Genomic DNA, 11729 nt, shown 5'->3' on the forward strand with positions numbered 1-11729 from the left:
TTTAAGGAAGATTAAATTGCAGCATTTAAGCGGCGTTATAACATTTCCATCACCACTTTGTTTAAGTCACGTCTAAGCTCTTATAACAAAACCGCGCCCCAAACTAATGAAACCTCGACTGGTATTCGAAACTGATCTTAATTTAGTGCAATATTGAAGAAGCCAATCGGATTATGTGTTATATATGACCAATTGTATGAATAAAGTCAATAATGTATGTTAACGTTCATTGTACATTGAATACCACCCCTGGAATATAATTAAATACCGTTCTTAATTGTATCTAAGAAGGATGTAACTAATCGGATTACTAGATATATATAATGGACTCTAAGGTGAATGGAGTCAATGATGATGACCTTAAAATTGACTCAAAAGTTGCTCAAGTAATGATAAACGGATACGTACAATGATTAATACCAATTTTACCTCGATATTGCTACCGGCTACAACATAATAGTAATATTTGACAGTAAAATTACATATAAATATATATGAAACATTTCTATGTGAATTACAATCTCTTAAGTCAAATAACTCTTAAGTTGCTGACATCGAATATCGTAATTAAGTCATCGTTTTTGTCCTGACATTTAAAAGATCAGGAAAACACTTGTTTTCTTTTTTGGAAAGTCGGCAAATTGATTGTACATATTCTTGCAAAACAGCTTAAATTAAAATAGCAATTAGGTAATATCATAAAGTTCAGGAGTCATATTCTATTTAGTATAATACACACTGAAACTTGTGAATCATATCATTTGGTAAATAATACATTTCAAATAGCCATACAAATGGTAAATACTGCTTTTACAGGACAGCTTCCTTGACAAAATGCAGATTTGGGATTTCTCTGTTTAACGCATTTCAAATATTTTAAGAGGCACATTTATTCAAAATCAATACAAACACATGTATACAAACATACATTTTGAGTAGTAAAATTATCAAAAATATGAATAACTGATAACAAAATTGTGACCATGTATTTATTAGGTAAATAAGTTGCAAAAATAATAACTGATTGGTGAGTGCTAAAAGATTTACTGTTATACCATATCTCACATAAGGTAGCAATACCGTGTTTTCTGCACCTTTCTTTAAATATGATCTCGGTATGCTTCGTATGGACCATTGCTTTTGACATTAATTTATCTCTTTTGGTATTTTGGAACATTTTTACTTATTCCGGTAAATCCTGTTTGAGAGTAAGAGTGCATTCTTAGAATTTGATGAAATCTGACAAAGTAGAACTTGTTCAGGGACTATACGATTCCAAAGAAATATGCAATTGAACGGTCACAACGGGTTGGGGATCAAAACGAAGCGTAATATTTTCGAAACAATGGTAACACATTTCGAGAAGGAACACAATGGATTGTCATTTTACGGAACTGAATCACTAGCACATCATTATTTCATCAAAACACTTTGATATGGAAATGTACGTATGCATTTTAATACCTCGGTTTTGTACTCCTAGTATTTCTGTGTGTCGTCTTTTTAATGACAGAACAACATACGTGTTTTATAAAAATATCAACTCCAAACTTATTACAAAACTATTTATCAAAATTAGATATGATCGTTATATAAAACGTTTTTGGATGTTTGTCAATTTAAAGGATATGTAGTGTTTTGGAGTGTTCATTTTAATGAAAACGTGTATGAGAAAACATTTTACATGTGCATGTAAAAGAACATTTATTACTTTATCACCTTACATTATAGCAACTGTGTGTATTTATGACAAGAAGCGTTATCAGCCTGAATTATTTATAAACAAACTTAACGAATTACAGGCTGTTTATTTGACGAATAGCTATCGCTGACCTAAAAGAATCGATCTACATTTTATTTAAGTGGAGCCGGTCTAAATTATATAACATCAGATATGAACTACCGATACTGGTTAAGAGGGTCATAAATTGTGGATATGAATATAGAGGCGTTCATGATGCCCTTAAACGGTACTGAGGGTTATGAAGTGTGCATGTTGGATAAATAGAGACTTTTATTCAATAAGGGCAGAGCAAAAAAAGAGTTTAACCTATTTTTCAGCACTTTTCTTTTTAGAAAATTTTCATTTCTGTATAGTGTTCCGTACAAACTTCCCTAAAATGTATAATTTGCAGTAATATTTGCTCGCTTTATTTTTAAGTTTGAAGTTAATTTCATCGACCTATATATATATATATACATTGCAAATTGAATTATAAGAAGTGGTCACGTTTATCAGCAAACCACAGGTTCGACACAAGTATAAACTCTAGCATCCATCCTGATGACTCTGATGCGTATGTTTTTAATGACTACACTTATTATTACACATTATACAATTAGTTTAAGAAGAACAAATATAACATTACATGTTGTTATAGTACCATTCGTGTTCAAGTTCTGACGGTTTGCAGCTACTTTCAATGCTTGCCCAAGGCTCATGCCTCATATGGAAATGTTCTAATATAGCCGGTTGTTGATTCGTTTATTGGATATTCTTCTGAGTTTGCCCCCAAGTCCCCCCTCTAACATTAAAGCCATAGTTCTTAAAGTATCCTTTATATAAAACTGTGTTGTTGTTTTTTAAATGTAAGCGTTTTAAGCGGGCCAATCGTGGCATGTCCGATATGTTTGCTGTAATAAACGTCTTCTACGTGGGTAGATGTAAGGAATATGAAATATTTAACCTAAATTGTTAACATCAAAACATTTTAAAATGAAAAATAAAACAACACGCACGTATTTCGCATGGGCAATTATAACATTCTAAAACTATATATTACATATAAACCCCTGATAAAGACAAAGTATTATTGAACATAGGCATCAAGGAAACACAGTTATAGCAAAACAGTATTAGTTATAAAGTGGAATGAATAAAAGCATAATGTTTAACATTCATCCGACACATACAATGGAAATACAAGGGAATATAAGCTTGCATCAAAATAACGAATTATGTTTTAAGAGGCACAAGGATAAAACCTAACTTAAAAAATATAAGATATTATTTACACTGTATGCATTGTTCATGCTTGTTATGTCGTCTTCAGCAAATTACTCCGACATATGGCTTCCAATTACTCTTCCAATGGAATATTACTCGTCTCAACGTTTATTTACATACAAATAAAATGACCATAAAATGTAGAGGTTCTTACCAAAGTTAAAAACATTTCAAATTATGTCCTTTGATTTTTTAAACAACTACGTAAACATCTTATACAACACGAAAATTTCATTTTTAACACGAGTTCATTTGAAGATACAATATCCACAACAGGTAACCACGACGGTATACAGGCCAATCGACCGAGAACGTCTATTTCCAAGTTTCCGTCTGGTTCAACATGCGCCTCTTTTATTCTTTTGTATGTTAACTTGCTATCATATCATTACAGAACTCAGTGCGACTTCGAACTTGAAGTTATTAAACATTATAAATGAAATGTTATCATAAAAGTGAAAAACATGAACTTGGACATTGCCTTGTCTGCTTACTTATTATCATATTGTATTATCTAAAACTGTCAACCGATATTAAAACAAAGGTACTACATTAATCATGAAATACTGTTTCGTGTTTAACACTTTGTGGACGATATATATCCATACAATACATATATTTCACGATGTTGAAATTATCCTATGTAATCTGAACGAAAATAATTAATCGTGTGTATTGAAACAAATTCATTCCTTCATGTGAATTAACCATCCCTACTCCATAGTAGACAAGCAGTTCAAAACTCAACTCTATAAAGACACAACGGTGAAATAGATGGTAGAGAGAAAGATACCATGTAAACAGAACATTAATACATATGAAAAAGTACATTGTCATTTGGAGTAAGACTATCGGTATCATAAGACTGACGAAAGCTACCAACCATCGACAGTAAAAGTCTCTACCAGCTTTTCTTCCTGATCTGTGTTCGCCTCTGTGATGCCTTTGGCTGCCAGTTCCGCTTTCAATGTCCGGGTGTAGTCAATGTAATCTCTATACATATAAGATAAACTATTACCATAGGCAGAGTATGTATGTATTTATCGAAGCCCGAAGTTGTTGTCAAATGTCTAAAATTAAGAATTAACTAAAACTTTACATGTACTAAACGTAGGCCGAACTTGATACGCAAGTTAAAAAATAGAATGTATACTTTAACTCTACAGACATAGTTCATTACTAATAGGAGCTTCTGAAATCACCTCCTTGCCTTATTGAGGATGGGCTCGCCATATTTTGCCTGCATAGTTTCGTTAATAATAAACAGCTACAGGTCACTGATACTATCGAGATATTCTATCAGAATTTAAGCTTTGTTTCAAATGAAACGTAAAAAAGCAAACTGATTGTATATACAAATATAGTTATTATCTTACTCCCTAATATGTGTCTACATTCTTTACAGTATACAATTCCTACATTTTGTAATTATTATTTAAATCAAACAGTATATATAGGTAAAAAACTATTACAATTATAATACGTGTTAAACTAGTTGAGCCCATTCACGAACTGAGATATATTATTTGGAGACCACTGAACGGTATATTTAATTAGAGCTACGTTGCGGTTGGATGCTTCAGTGCTCAACAATGTTAACTGTCACAGCAATTGCGAAAGGGAAATTTATTTATCCACACTAAGATTAACTAAGATTCACTAAAATGTTCACGTGATACATGCATTAATTCGTCTGGGTTTCAATTAAATTCATACATTTATTATTGTCGGACTCGTTCTAAATGTTTCTAAAGCAGCTTAAATTCGGACAATAAAGATTTCTTAACAATACGTTGACTTAGCGGTATATATTTGGAAAAAGGTTCCATGATGCTATTACCCTGTATACATTTCTTTGCGTGAAGGCAAATCCATAATTCAAATGTTATTTGTGTTTATAGATGCAATTTCCGAATTTTAGAAATTTCTAAAACATGTGTTTTATTATTCAGCACACAAGATATAGTACCAAAACGCACGGTAGGTACACAAACAATAGAAATATTTTACAGGAGTACTGTAATCGGATGCTCAACGCTCGTCCGTTTGTGATCACTGTATCCGAAGGCATAACTTAAACACTATGTGGTGATGGGACTTCTAACACATGTTTATAATGTTTATATAAGTATGTGAAGAGTATTCGTGCTCATAATTTCTGAGATTTTGACCACACTTTCAATGTTTGCACATATTTCGTATAATCAGACAGTGCAACTGATCATAAAAAGTAGCCCTGCGATTTTGTTTATAAAGTTTTGGATAGTTTAACTTATTCTGATAGGGCTGATCAATGAAATGAAATATGAAAGAAACGAAAGAAAAGAGAAGAATATTTAAATGAATTTAAATTTATGCATCTGTGTCGTTTAATATATATTTGACTCCTCTGCTATGTATCTTACTGATTTTCTGTCACATGTTTCTTAAATACACCAAACCTTTACGAGTTGTATCAACGACTTCGAATTGGAGGACTGAAATATAGTCCCTTCAGGCGAACACCCGATTGTCTATACAATGACGAACAAGCGTTTACGTACAATAAGACCAACTGTATGTGCTATTTAAACGGGATATAGGACCTCCCGCGAAGCACGTCAAAATACGTCATTAGCGCAGAAGATACATGCTTATTATTTTAAAAGAAATATCTTGGAAAAGCAACTGCTATAAATGTAACAAAATTTGTATAGCTGCATATTAATTTCTTATCATTTAAAACAAATACTACATATTTAGGATTTGACTGCCCACTCAAGAATGTTTCGAGTCAATCATATGGGTTTCGACTGACGTTTGAGACTAAATATTACGTAAATAATACTGACACCATTTAATACGATGACAACATTGATACCCATCTCATGGACGGCGACGTTGTGCTTCCGTGAGCTGTATAAATGGTTGCTTTTTAAATATAAATTCCCCTTTAAACCAAACATGCTGATGAAACATTGCATTCATGTACTATATCATTTGCGATTTATTTTTAGATTTTTTTATACTCTATGAATAATTATATGATCATTCCGATCATTACGCTACTTTCTAGCACATCGGATAGGCATTTCCGGTGAATTCAGCCGTGCTGGAAAACTCCATGTGGCATCCCCCCATGCCAGATGAGTCACGCGCTGTGACGTAATACTTTTAATTTCTTTTATTTTACATTTAATGTAACCATAATTATGAGATTTCAATAGATGAGTTCCATAACTATTATCTTTACAAAAACACACCTTCAAAACAAAACAAAATAACCCTTAAAAGACGTGATACTGAAGGAACTTCTTGACGTATGAAGTGAATAAATATTAATGCACGTCATGACGTCAGCTGACATCATCGCACGTGCTGTTTTGTGAAATTTACAAAACTGCGCTTTTCTATGCATTTTTCACAAAAAAAGTGTAATTCAAGGTATGCTAGAAAAAATATATTTCATGTGTGTCCGTTCCGGATTGAAAAATCCGACCCTCGGGCACGCTGCGTAGCCGGTAACTCGGCAAGCCTCGTTACCTGGCAATGCAGGTGCCCTCGGGTCGGATTTTTCGATCCGGAACGAAAACACATGACAGATATTATAAATATTCACGCTGGAATGTCATTCACTCTAAAGTTTAAATAAACACATTCATTCACAATTGTATTTTGCACGTGGTTTTCATGGTGTACTATAGAAATAATTTTCCGTAAATGACCCGCACTTCATATCGATCTGTGCTAGATTACATTAAAGCGTCATGTTTTTATAGCAGTATTTATACTATCAAATATAATGAAACGATGCATGTATAATTATCTACTTTTTTTATTAAGACAACAATTAACTTGCTGAAAAAAACTAATACCACAAATATCCTACATTTCCTCCGCAAATACGTTTATGAAGCTTTATTTCAGTTGTACATGTTAACATTATTATATTGCGTCATAATTTCACTTCGATAACATCTTCTTTACCGATGCTTTATTGAACTCTATAGTCTGTTGTAACAAATGTTACCATGACAAATAAAGGTAATTGTTGTTGTTGTTGTTGTTGTTAGTTATCATCCGCATAGTAATCAACATAAATTTTCATGTCAAATACAAAATATTACATGAGGAGTTTTTCAGTACGAAATTATTTAGAGCCGTAGCAAGTATCATTTGTAAGAACCAAATCGTATTTATTCCTGTGATGAGCATTATGATATCAAGACTTCTAAACGCTGTATTCTACCGAACAACTATACTCGTCGGCATGTTTCAGAAATTCTTATTTTATCTTCTTCATGACGTTTTTTTGTGAGATGACGAGTGACATTGAGTTGTGTATTTCAATTTATTAGTTAATTGTTTCGTGCATTTCACGGGAAATTCGTAAAACAAAGTCAGACAAAGATAAAAAAGAAAATATATTGAATATACACATTAGCATTGAATTAATTTTCGAACATTTGCTTGTTGTCTCATTTATTGAACAGAAGCAATATTTATGAAGCAAAAATTCATCTGTGAATTGCTGTGTGCATATCCCGGGAAGTTCGTTTTACAGTGTAAGACTTATATATAAAAAGAAAATATATTGGATATACACATTAGCATTGAATTAATTTTCGAACATTTGCTTGCTGTCTCATTTATTGAACAGACGCAATTTTTATGAAGCAAAAATTCATCTGTGAATTGCTGTGTGCATATTCCGGGAATTTCGTTTTACAATGTAAGACTTATATATATAAAAAGAAAATATATTGAATACATGCTATAACATTGATGTAATGTTCTAACAATTGTTTCCGCTTTATGTATTGCAAGAAATGAAATGTTTTGAAGCAAAAAAAAATGGGATTGCCATGTCCTTAATGAGCGATCAGTTGTGTTTGTTTCTATAAACATCGTTTTAAAACATATGCAATCTTTCTTTACGATCAATTATCATCAGTATTCATACGGGTAAAAGGAAAAATAATATAATTGCTTTAAAAGTAGTTCTTGAAATTGATATTTTCAATCCACAGTTTGAAGTTAAATATCAAATGTATATTTAAACTGCTGTTATTTCACTAATAAAACTCCTAAGTTTACCGAAAAACATGAAAGAAGCATTCAAACGCTGCTTTAGTTATACGTCATGTAAACCTTACTAACTTTACCTATATTGAACTTCACCACTAGCCTATGAAAACGTTATATGCTATCAATGATGGCTTACCATGACGACCACCTAAAACATGCTTTATACATGTGACGCATATAATTACTGTACATTCAAAATAAATACCTGCATAAAACGTTCATACATGATCCTTAACGAAACGGCATTCAGAACATATTTCTGTACTTCACAACAAATAACTCTAATCCTCTCCTGAGCATCCTATTGAAAGCTGACTCTAATCATACCTTTAAGATTATTCTTACCGGGCGTACACTGAATAATCATACAATGAGACGCCATCCAGGACAACTTTTCCTTCCTTCTCCACGATGAACATCAACCCTCCCCTGAACGCCGCCTTTAACATCCTACATAGCAGCTCGCCCTCAGGGGCGGTTCTCAAGCGTCCTGTGAACCTGCCGCCTCCATACGCTTTTCCCGGGGACGGATGATGCGTCTGCAAGTAGGGAAGACGAACGTTGTATAAGACGTGATTTAATGTACATATACAAAATAAACATGATTGCAACCTAATATTTTGAAATGAGCATGATGTAATCGCGGAATCCAAATTGGTACCTTTATATAAGAACGGAATGTCATGTAAACTTTATATAAACTATGATATAAACATCGTAAATATGATGCTTGCGCTGCTCAGAAATATAGCGAATACTTTTGTTGTGAATTTAGTCAAATATCTACTGCAACAAAGGATTATACATAGATGAGTTTAATAATTCTTCCTATTTTCCCTTGTTTAAACTAATAAGGTTATGTTTCAATAATTTTACCAAACAAAAATTGATATTCATACCGTGTTACGTTTAAGGAATGTATACTTACATGCATTATCTAGTATTATGACGATAGTTTTCTATGTATATGCAAGTAAATCATGACAGTTTAAATCTTCATAATCAGTATAATGTGTTTTATAAACACATTATGAGGAAAGCTAATAGCTATCTAAATGACATTTAATCAATTAATGTTATTGCGACAATATATGAATTTTGGTTAAGTTTACCATGGGCGCGAAAGTTAACAGGGTATATTTCCATATTAGTTTTATATTTTGTATGTTTGTCCAACTTTTTTATGTGTTTTTGATATAATTTAAATAACTACGTTTAAGTTTTGTTTTTTAATGAAAATATATTTTATAATTTTAACAAAGGCAAGATCTGTTTTAAATTCAATAAACAGCTACTAACGACAATTGTTTGCAACTAAAACACATTATCACGCATGGAACAAAGATTCCTTTCTTCTACGCATATAGTATAATGTTCAATTTAATTGGAATCATGTCATTCATTTAGTTTGAGCATCGAAGTACATGCAAACCAAGCATTCTTTCATTGCATCGAGTGACATTAGAATTGGTTAATTATATTCTATGTAAAATACATTAATATTATCAACTATTTTAATGCGGATTTCAACATAATACGTGGCATTTATTTGCATGGTGACATTTCCCGTGGCCAAAATAGTCGTATTGCATGTCAGGTTATCAAGGTATAGTTTTCCCCAAGAGCTTTAAATACATAGCAATATAAAATTGGCACACATGATGTCATCAACGAATATGACGTACGGTGCAAATAGTATACTTGTGACATAGACTATTTTAGTGGCTGGTGTCTTCAAGTGTCTTCTTAGTGTAACCGACCACATTTTGCAACATATTGATTTATGATAATTCAATCAAAATAAGTTTATTGTTACACATCTATTCCCTTTTGCTTTCAATATAATCATGTATTCCATTTATTATTATTGCTAATGTAATTTTCTGTATGCCACAACAATACACTTAACATACATAAAAATTCGTTTGAGGATCATAATGATTGTTTTAATTTAAAATTCCCCATTTCTTATAAACAAATATTTTCGGAAGGCTCCGACTCCATACTCGACATAAAGCGCTTTAACATTAGCCATTTAAAAAATATACGATGTATGATGTTTGCGTGTCATCACATTAAGATAAAAACTATACCTATTTTAGCTTATGATTTAAAACACTTTTCTGTATGTTTAGCCATTGAAATATGTACTTTTGCGTTCAGTGTATTGTATAATGTATATATTCCTGTTTGAATGCACTTAATGTTTGAAATGGAAAACAAACAAACATTTAATAACGATATTGCAAACACGTTATATAATTGTCTACGTTTGAGTTAAATAAATTAGAAGAAAATTAGTTTCTCTTGTCTATAAAGGAATAACCTCCAGGTGGCGCTTCATAAGCACGATTGATTGATTCATACGCACGAGTATTTTGTGCGCATTTGGAAGTAAAGGCAATCAGCTTTGCGGTACCGATACGTTCAAATCGATACAATTGATTGTTACATATGATGTCGTAGCGGGCAGTAGGCAGAAGTCCGTGTTTATTGCAGCGACCGAACAAGGCATGACTTTAATCCTCTTACAGAGGGTAAGTCGTATTAAAAATATGTTTGTTATATTTATTTGAAACGACGCGTACATGTACAACATAAAGATTCAGATTATGCAGTGGAAATATGGGACATGTAGAAAATATGAGTTACTTCAGTTTATACATAAATTGTAACCTGTGAGAATTGCTTTCATCTGTTTTTGAAGGCATCAATAAATGTGTTTTTCGCCAGTTTGATATCAAGTGCTTCTAGTTTTACATAGAAAGTGAGTGTTTAGTTAACATACTATTAGAGAATATTGCGGTGACTTTTTTATTTTTTTGGGGGAGAAACAAGTTGGAGAACAATGCAACACAATGAGGTCGGGGCTTCACGGATCCAGCAGTTCTACCACGTGGCTGTGAACAGATTAGCTGTTTCACCTCATGGCAGCTGTTTTTCGTTGACGTCACTTACTGTTCAAGTGCCGCGCCCCGATGGTGTTCCCCCGCCTATTGTGGTTTTCTGATATGATATTACCTGTCAGCGTCAGCTGTAGTTTTGGCCATATAGTCAACACATAAAGATAAGTATTATAAATGAAATTTAATCTTCTCTGAATTGAACGAGATAGATTTGAAGCAATGCCAAATAATTCTGGATATTTTGGCTTAGACGATTTTAAATTCAGAATGTTGGCATTAAAATGAAAGAAAAATTTCAAAGAATACTTATTTAATTTTATTTTAATAAGTTGAGTTGTTAACAAACTGAGATATAAGTAAGAAAGTTTTATGTAAGTTTCAGTGATTTGTTTTGTGTTCGCTAATAAATACAAATATTGTTTCTTTACTTGTTTTTGTAATTGACCAAGTACATCTGGCTTGGCTGCCATTATATAATTGCAAGACAGATGAGTTGCCAATATTGGCTGACACTCTATTATAATATGTTTTCCTTAGACAAAAAAGGGATTTGTGGATTGTGTTTAGTTCTGAAACAGTTTGAATGCATCTGATCACTTCTTAGGATATTTACATTCATTGGATGTGAATGTAATTGATTGATATGTTTTGACAACACTGAATTTGTTTACACACCTTGCGGAAATAATTCTGGATTATTTGGTTTAGAAGATTTAAAAATTCAGAATGTTGGAATTAAAATTAGTATT

General features: G+C 32.3%; 1 long non-coding RNA gene across 1 annotated transcript; it reads right to left on the bottom strand.

Annotated features, from left to right (window-relative positions):
- Positions 1–872: 872 nt before the first annotated feature.
- On the bottom strand, positions 873–8608 carry LOC128239865 (uncharacterized). Its single transcript, XR_008261948.1, has 2 exons — positions 8420–8608; positions 873–4000 (listed from the first exon to the last, which is right to left on the bottom strand). It is a non-coding gene; the product is annotated as an uncharacterized LOC128239865 (long non-coding RNA).
- Positions 8609–11729: the final 3121 nt, after the last annotated feature.

The sequence above is a fragment of the Mya arenaria genome, chromosome 7 (assembly GCF_026914265.1).
Source record: "Mya arenaria isolate MELC-2E11 chromosome 7, ASM2691426v1".
Lineage (NCBI taxonomy): Eukaryota > Metazoa > Mollusca > Bivalvia > Myida > Myidae > Mya > Mya arenaria.